The following is a 7,400-nucleotide window of genomic DNA, read 5'->3' on the forward strand; positions in this document are numbered from 1 at the left end:
AATCCTGAACGTTGTTAACTCGTCTAGCCTGTTCGGTGTGAGTTAATCCTCAAGGGGTTGAGTCATAAAGTGTGACCTATGTGGCCAGCTTGGGTTAGGGGTGATGATGAATTGAGGAGCTGTCACCGCCAAAACAGTCAATCTCTAGTGGGTGGTCCTGTGACTGCCTGTTTCGTGATTATGATTTTTTCTTTGCAATAGAGTATTTTTTTTTTTTTAGTTAGTTAGGTGTCCAGTAGGCTGCGATCAACTAACGCTTTAGCAGTTGAAAATTGAAGTGGAAATAAAAACACTGAATGAATGAAAAACAGAATAATAAAAGGAACAAAAAGAAATAGAAAAATAACTTTACTCAGACGTCTAGTAGCCAGGAAGTAATGCCTATCTGATGGGTGCCTGGTAAGCGTGGGTGGGCCTGGATAGGTGGTCCCCCCTCAAGCCTGTGTCGGGGCACCCCGGCTATGTCCGCTTGGCTAACGCCTGTCTGAATTATGTCACTCTATAAGTCAGTGACAAGTGTGCTGGTTCTCTCTCCGTGCACAAGAGGAACAGGAGAGCGATTGAAATATACATACAGTTTATACAGTATATGCAAAAATCTAAACATACAAATTGGTTAAGTAAGCATCAATACGTTCAAATAGGGAGGGGGTTTGGAACCTTACGGCGTAAGTTGACAGCTGAGAGGAAAGGCAGAGAGACGGTGTGGTGAGGTAGGGTTAAAGAACAGGAGAATATTTGTATAGTGAGTCTCAGACTTATTATATTATAGGAAGTAGTACCAGGCCCTCATAGCGCAAGTAACTCTCCTATTTTGTATCGAGGAGATATGAAGCATGTCTAATTAACAGCTAACCAGCGATTCCTCCCTTCTTCTGATTTGGGGAATGTTGGGGGGGGGGGGGTGGGGGGAATGAAGTAAGGGAATGGGGGAGTGAGACAAAGAGGGGATGTGGGGGTAGAGGGGGTCGGTGGTCAAACTGTGCAGTAACCTTGGTTACAATATATCTAATAGAGTGAAGAGGAGGAGAGTGTGAATAAGTTGGGTGAGATAGCAGTGACATATCTTCATAGATAGATGTCATGCAGTGTGTTGTGTATTATAAATTACAGACATAGTAGGCTTTTTATAATTTGTCCACTTATACATTTCAAATGGTAAGGATTTGGCCAGGTCTGTTATCTTTTCTTACGACAGGAGGGCTGAGAATGTTAGTTATTTACAATATATATTATTTATTATTTACATGGTCTGGTGCCTATGTCGGAGGGTCCTGACATCTTTACAGTGTGCATCTGGGAGAGTGCCGCTGAGAAGTGGAAATTGACTCCCGCTATGGTGGGTGGGAGAGTTACCGTAGAGTGCGGAGGAGATGGGTAACACTTACGATTTGGAGGTAGCAGGTTAATCTTATGAACTACCATCTCATACTAAGGAGAAATTATGTTAACCAGAAAAGAAAAAAACGAGATGAAGAGGAGAAAGGTACAGTTTCCTATAACTTATATATCGAGAACAAAAAATATACCTAATGCAAATGTCTTAAGGAGTCGGTCTCACGGGGATCCATATTGATTTTGTTAACACCTGATATGCCATCTGACTACCCCATACGAGTGAGTAGTTGGGGCGGGGAAGGGAGACTGAGAAAGGGCGGGGAGGAATAGGGGGGGGGGGTAGAAGTGGGAAGGGAAGGGAATTGAGGAGCGGGTACACGAAATTTTACCATTTGCAGCTTACAATATACACCATGGAGATTAGACTTGAGCTACAGTATAGAGAATCTTAGTCCTCACATTGGTGGCACAATGCAAAGTTTGACTTAGTATGTGCTAGGTAGGATGGCTTTAGTGATTAGTAGGTGAGATTATACCGTCTATGTTTTGTATAAATCAAATTGACTTAAATTAACTTAACCGCATATTGCAGTCCATATCTAAAGTTGTTAAGGCTCAGCATAAGAATCGGCTTCTAGATATGAGTAGCTGAAGAGGGGATGGAGATAGGGAAATTTGGGGCAGATAGAGGTGCTATGAATATCAGATTTTATACATAACAAACATATAGTATAAGCTGTACATTACGTGGTCTCATTGGTTAAAAGGCATACAACCTTACTTAAGATGACCCGGCATAGATTCCAGTTTAAAATTAATTGTATGTAACAGCGATGGAGTTAGAGTCCCCTTGATGTTCAATTAGGAAATGTCACTGCGTGATTGACCTGAAGAGGAGAAATGAAGTAAAGTTCTGAGGCCAGTGACGGTGTCGTCCTATTTCGACTCACGAAGGGTCGTAGCTCCGGTATTCTCTTTGTTGTTTTGCATAGGGCTGTTTCTTACAGTACAGATCTTCGGTGTAGGTGTAACGAGGTACCGGTAACATAGAGGTGTTTGAAGGTAAGTAGTAGCGGTAGATGCCTAGGGTTTGCGCTTGACTTAGGGTAGTGTGAGAACAAGTTCCATATGGTCTGTAAGTTAGTAGGTGAGAGGTGAGATGAAGTGACGAGTTATTTTCTTATCTCCCTTTGGACCGCCGTGGGACGGAAAATAGACGGTTGTCTGGTCGGCGCTTCTTCATTGGAGTGTATCCCCGTTGGGTTAGAGGAGCAGGTGTATCTTCTGCGGATGTAGGAGGTATGTTCCAATCCATTACCGCTGTATCAGGTAAGTCTAAGGCTCTTAAGAAGGGTTTGACATCTATGAAGGAAGTTATAGAAGATAAGGTGCCTTTGTGTTGCACAATAAGGGCAAATGGGAAGCACCAGCGGTATTTGATAGAGCGTTGACGTAGTAATGCCGTTACTGGTCTTAGACACCTTCTTGCATGAAGAGTAAACCATGTAAGGTCAGGAAAAATTTGAACCGGCGATCCAAGAAATAGGAGTGGTTGAGTGGTATCTCTGAGAGAGTGGAGGATGTTGTCCTTGATGGAAAAGTAATGCAATCTGCATATAATGTCTCTAGGTGCGTCTTGCGCCAGTCCTCTGGGTCTAAGGGACCTATGAGCTCTGTCAAATAAAATAAGATTATCACTTGGTTTGTTTAGAAGTAAGTTGAATAGCTCGGTGAGCATCATGGTTACATCCTCTCCCTGTTGTTCCGGCATGCCCCTCACTCTCAGATTGTTACGACGACCCCTATTGTCAAGGTCGTCGACATATCTCTGGAAGCCGGCTAGTGTGTTACCTTGTGTTTCTAGTATGCTAGCTAGATTGGAGAGTTGGGCCTGTGTGACGTCTCTTTCTTCCTCCAGGTCCGAGACACGATTGGTCACCTGCTGCATTGCTGCCTCGACGGACTCCATTTTCACCTCCAGTCTACCCATCATGGAAGCCAGATCAGATTTAGAAGTAGGTTTCTGATTAGCTCCCTGAGGTCTGCTTCTTTCCTCGAGACTAGAGTTCTGATTGAGCGCTCCGAGCCCGAAGGGCTGGAAGGGTTTAGCTCTGCTCCCAGGTCTGGCGTAGCCATTTTGTTGCTCTCGGTGCTGGGTTCAGTATCCGAGTTTTCTTTAAAGTATTGGTTTAAAGTACCCGATTTCGATACAGGTGTCTTCCCTGATTTCTCGTGGGTAATTCCTTGTTTCTTGGGATTCCCCATTATTGTTTAAAGTCTCAGATGCACGCGGATTCACAATCGGGCCTAGAGGAGCTGGCTTAAAACACGTCCATGCAGCTCCGTGGTCGGCCACGCCCCCTGTGGATATGTTTATGTGGGGGAGACCATCAGACCCGTCAAAGAGCGTATAGGGGAACACAAAAGTAGTATCATGGCAGCCTTACAGCGAGGAACATGCCAAGCCCCAGTACCTAGGCATTTTAATTATTTTTTTTCAAAAATGGTACGTTTATGCAACTTTATTGAAGAAAAAAAAAATTCTAACAGAGCTATTAATTGATCAGTCATCCATTGACGCTTGCATCATTAATTTCAGTGCTATATTAACAGTGTTTTAGAAGATAGATTAACTAATAGCTCATCCTCAAAAAAAATTTTAAACAAAAAAAATAATAATCTTTTGATCCTATGTAAATGGGGTATCACCTTCCAATTTTAATTTGTCATGTTTATTGACATGCATAAAATACATCACATTTGTTTTCTGTTCCGCTCCAACTCTCCACCCAAACCATCAGTTATGAGCATAAAGTACATCATGAAATCTCAAATATCTAACACTGGAAGGTTTGACCAAAATATCATCGTAGTCATAGCAATTTAGCATTTCTGCATCCTACGATGCTAGACAGTTGAGTTTTGTTTTTTTCTTTTAAATGGCCTAAAATATTTCCCCCCTCCACCCCACAAAAGCACCAATCTTCACAATTTCAGTAAAATATGAAAGATGGGTTTAGTCTCCTAAACAACTTAAAGTGAAGACCTGGGCCACACACACACACATTATTATGAATCTTGGGCAATAGTATTCTGGCAACTACTTAACAGTCTAGAGCAGTTTATTTCCAAATGCTGAACTAAATGTCTGCCCATGAGAGCATGTGCATGAAGGGAGGCAGCATAAAAATGTGAGGGGGTGGGGAAGGGGAGGAGGACAAAAACAAAAATAAAAAATAAAAAAAGTGTAAGGGGGAGGTAAGTAGATGAGGTCTGAAAGGGAGGGGGAAAACAGTAATTTCAAGTTTATTCCAGTTATAATGCAGGTTATTTAGACTTAAAGGTAAGCATCACATAGCATACTTCTGAGTCCATGCTCGGGCTATTCTGTTGTACTTTTCCCTATTTGTTTTGTAGATCCGTGCAATCTCTTGCACTAGGGGGTCGTCTGGGTTAGGGTCACACAACTGTGAACATATTGACAAAAGAACTTTAGAAATAGTTAAAGCTGGGGACCACTGTGATCTGAGAATATGAAGACAAATGCTGCCATTGCTGTTAATATTTGGATGGTAGATTCTAGTTGTAAACGCAACTTTTGGAGGTTTGAATGGGTAGTCTGTGGGGAAATAAATGGTCAAGAAGAACACACTGCCTTGATATGGACTGTCATTAGGTCCCATAATGGTTGTTGCCAATGAAACATATCATCTCCAACAGGGCCTGCAGAACACTGAGCAGGAGGATCATGAGCCAAGTCATTCAGTTCCTTGTGGATCTGTTTCAGCGCCATGATGCTGTGTCTAGTGCTGCCGGTGCCGGGCGGGTGTTCGGATGAGCTGGGCGGAGAAGGGAGGTAAGGAGGAGGAGGTCTACCTAGGCATTTTAAGTCTCATGGTCATGGGGTCAATCAGTTGAGGTTCCAGGTGACTGATAGAGTCCCACCCCCGTGGAGAGGTGGAGATAGACAGAAACTCTTGCTACAGAGAGAGACTAAATGGATTAGTATCTTGGGGACTCTATCACCACCTGGTCTTAATCAGGATTATGATTTGTCACACTTCCGATAAGTTTACCTCATAGGCTCTGGTTGATACCCTTAATCACATGTGGACGCTCTAAACTCATTTTACCTTGTGCTCCTAACAGTGTTCACTTCAGACCAAGATTGGTCTGAACCTCATGCGTGGCACCAATTTGACCTATGAAGGTCCGCTACCTGGCAGATACTGGGGTCCCTCGCATGGAGTATCTTTGGATTATTTTGCAGACTACAGGACTGGTAAGCCACACAAATTTTTATTAATGTTTTCCTCATATCATTTTTTTTCTCCCCCCTTTTTGTTCACTTTTTCCATTTTTTATTTTTCCATTTCTTTTCTTTAAGCTACTATATATTTATAATTTTTTTTGTCCCCCTTGATCCCCTGCTGCATGCAAGCGACAAGGTATAATGTTACAAAGATATGAAATATGCTAGAAGCTTAATAATGATATGTATGTCCCAATATTGCCAGTCGTATGGTCATGCCTTTGTTCAAAATATTTTTTTAGGTTCCAATTCCTCAGCAGATGAATCCTGTATTCTTATGAAATAAGCTATATGCTCGTTGCTGATATATATGTTTTAGTACTACCAACTGCAAGTTACATTGCTATGTCTTAGGTGAAAATAATCCTCCATTGCTATGTCTTAGGTGAAAATTATCCTCCATTTGTGCCAATTTATTGACAGATAAACAATTCCTTATTTGTATTGAGTTTATTAACTATATTATTCATCTTAAAAAAATCCCTTTGTACTGCTTTGATTAAGACCTAAGAATATGTGTAATCACACCCATTGTAAATCACTTAACATACAGAATTGTCTCTTAGTACTTGTTTTGTTTTAGATCAATACTTGTTTTGTTTTAGGCATTTGAAAAACCACTACCAGGTTCTCCTTGTAGCTGCCCAGTCAGTGTATTTTTTATTACACTGGAGGTGCCCCCGCTAGCAGCATGGCAAGTGGGGGCATGGGAATTTGTATAATCTCCCTTGTACAAATGCACACCTTCACACAGTTGTACTACTTCCTGGTTGCTGGCAGCAGGCAAATAGAAAAAATAAATAATTTATCAACAGCTTTTAGCTGCTGAATTTGATAAGCCCATTTGGCACTATGAACTGTTGAATTGTATTAAATTGCTGAACCCACTAATTTTAAAAAGTAAATTATCAATTCTCTGCATTTATTAAAAATTATATGCAATATTTATCAGCTCCTGATAGGCCTTTGTTAAATCAATCCAAGCCAATAAAAGACTTATTGGAAGTCAATACATTTCCAAGATTAGCTTTAAGATAACTTTAACTCAAGCTCACCTTCAGGATTTAGCATTTCACTGTATTTTTTTATTCTTTTAATCTTTCCTTCGGGCTGAAAAGAATGCAAAAAAACTATAACAAAATATAGTGCAGTAATGAAATGTAAATATTGCAACAAATAGTAATCTGCAAAATAGAAAAAGCAACATGGAAATATGAATGATAAATTGATACATGCTTAAAAAAATAAACCCCTATTTTAATGCATTATGTAGAGAATGTATTAAAATATATGCATTATATAGAAAATTAATTTAAATAAATGTAAAAAAAATGTGTTTTAATGTCTTTTACATAGAGGGGCTGGGGGTTAAGGAGACACAAGGTAGGGCTGGGGGGTTTACTGAGACACATAGAGAGGCTGGGGGGTGTAATGAAACACATAGAGAGGCTGGGGAGTTAAGGAGACACATAGAGGGACTGGCAGAGTTAAGGAGACACATGGAAGTGCTTGGGGATAAGGAGGCACATAGGGGTGCTGGGGAGGGGCTAAGGAGACACATGGAGGGGCTGGAGGATAAGGAGACAAATAAAGGGGTTTTGGAGGCTTAAGGAGACACATGGAGGAGTTTGGGGGCTTAAGGTGACACATGGAGAGGCTTGGAGGGTTAAGGAGACACATGGAGGTGCTGGGGAGGTTAAGGAGACATGTGGTGGTGCTTTGGGGGGTTTAAGGAGGCTGGAGGAGAGAG

General features: G+C 41.4%; 1 pseudogene; it reads right to left on the reverse strand.

Moving 5' to 3' along the window:
• Positions 1 to 4,575: 4,575 nt before the first annotated feature.
• LOC134614623 (ubiquitin-conjugating enzyme E2 D2-like) lies at positions 4,576 to 5,203 on the reverse strand (annotated as a pseudogene).
• Positions 5,204 to 7,400: the final 2,197 nt, after the last annotated feature.

This window comes from Pelobates fuscus, chromosome 6 (genome assembly GCF_036172605.1).
Source record: "Pelobates fuscus isolate aPelFus1 chromosome 6, aPelFus1.pri, whole genome shotgun sequence".
Lineage (NCBI taxonomy): Eukaryota > Metazoa > Chordata > Amphibia > Anura > Pelobatidae > Pelobates > Pelobates fuscus.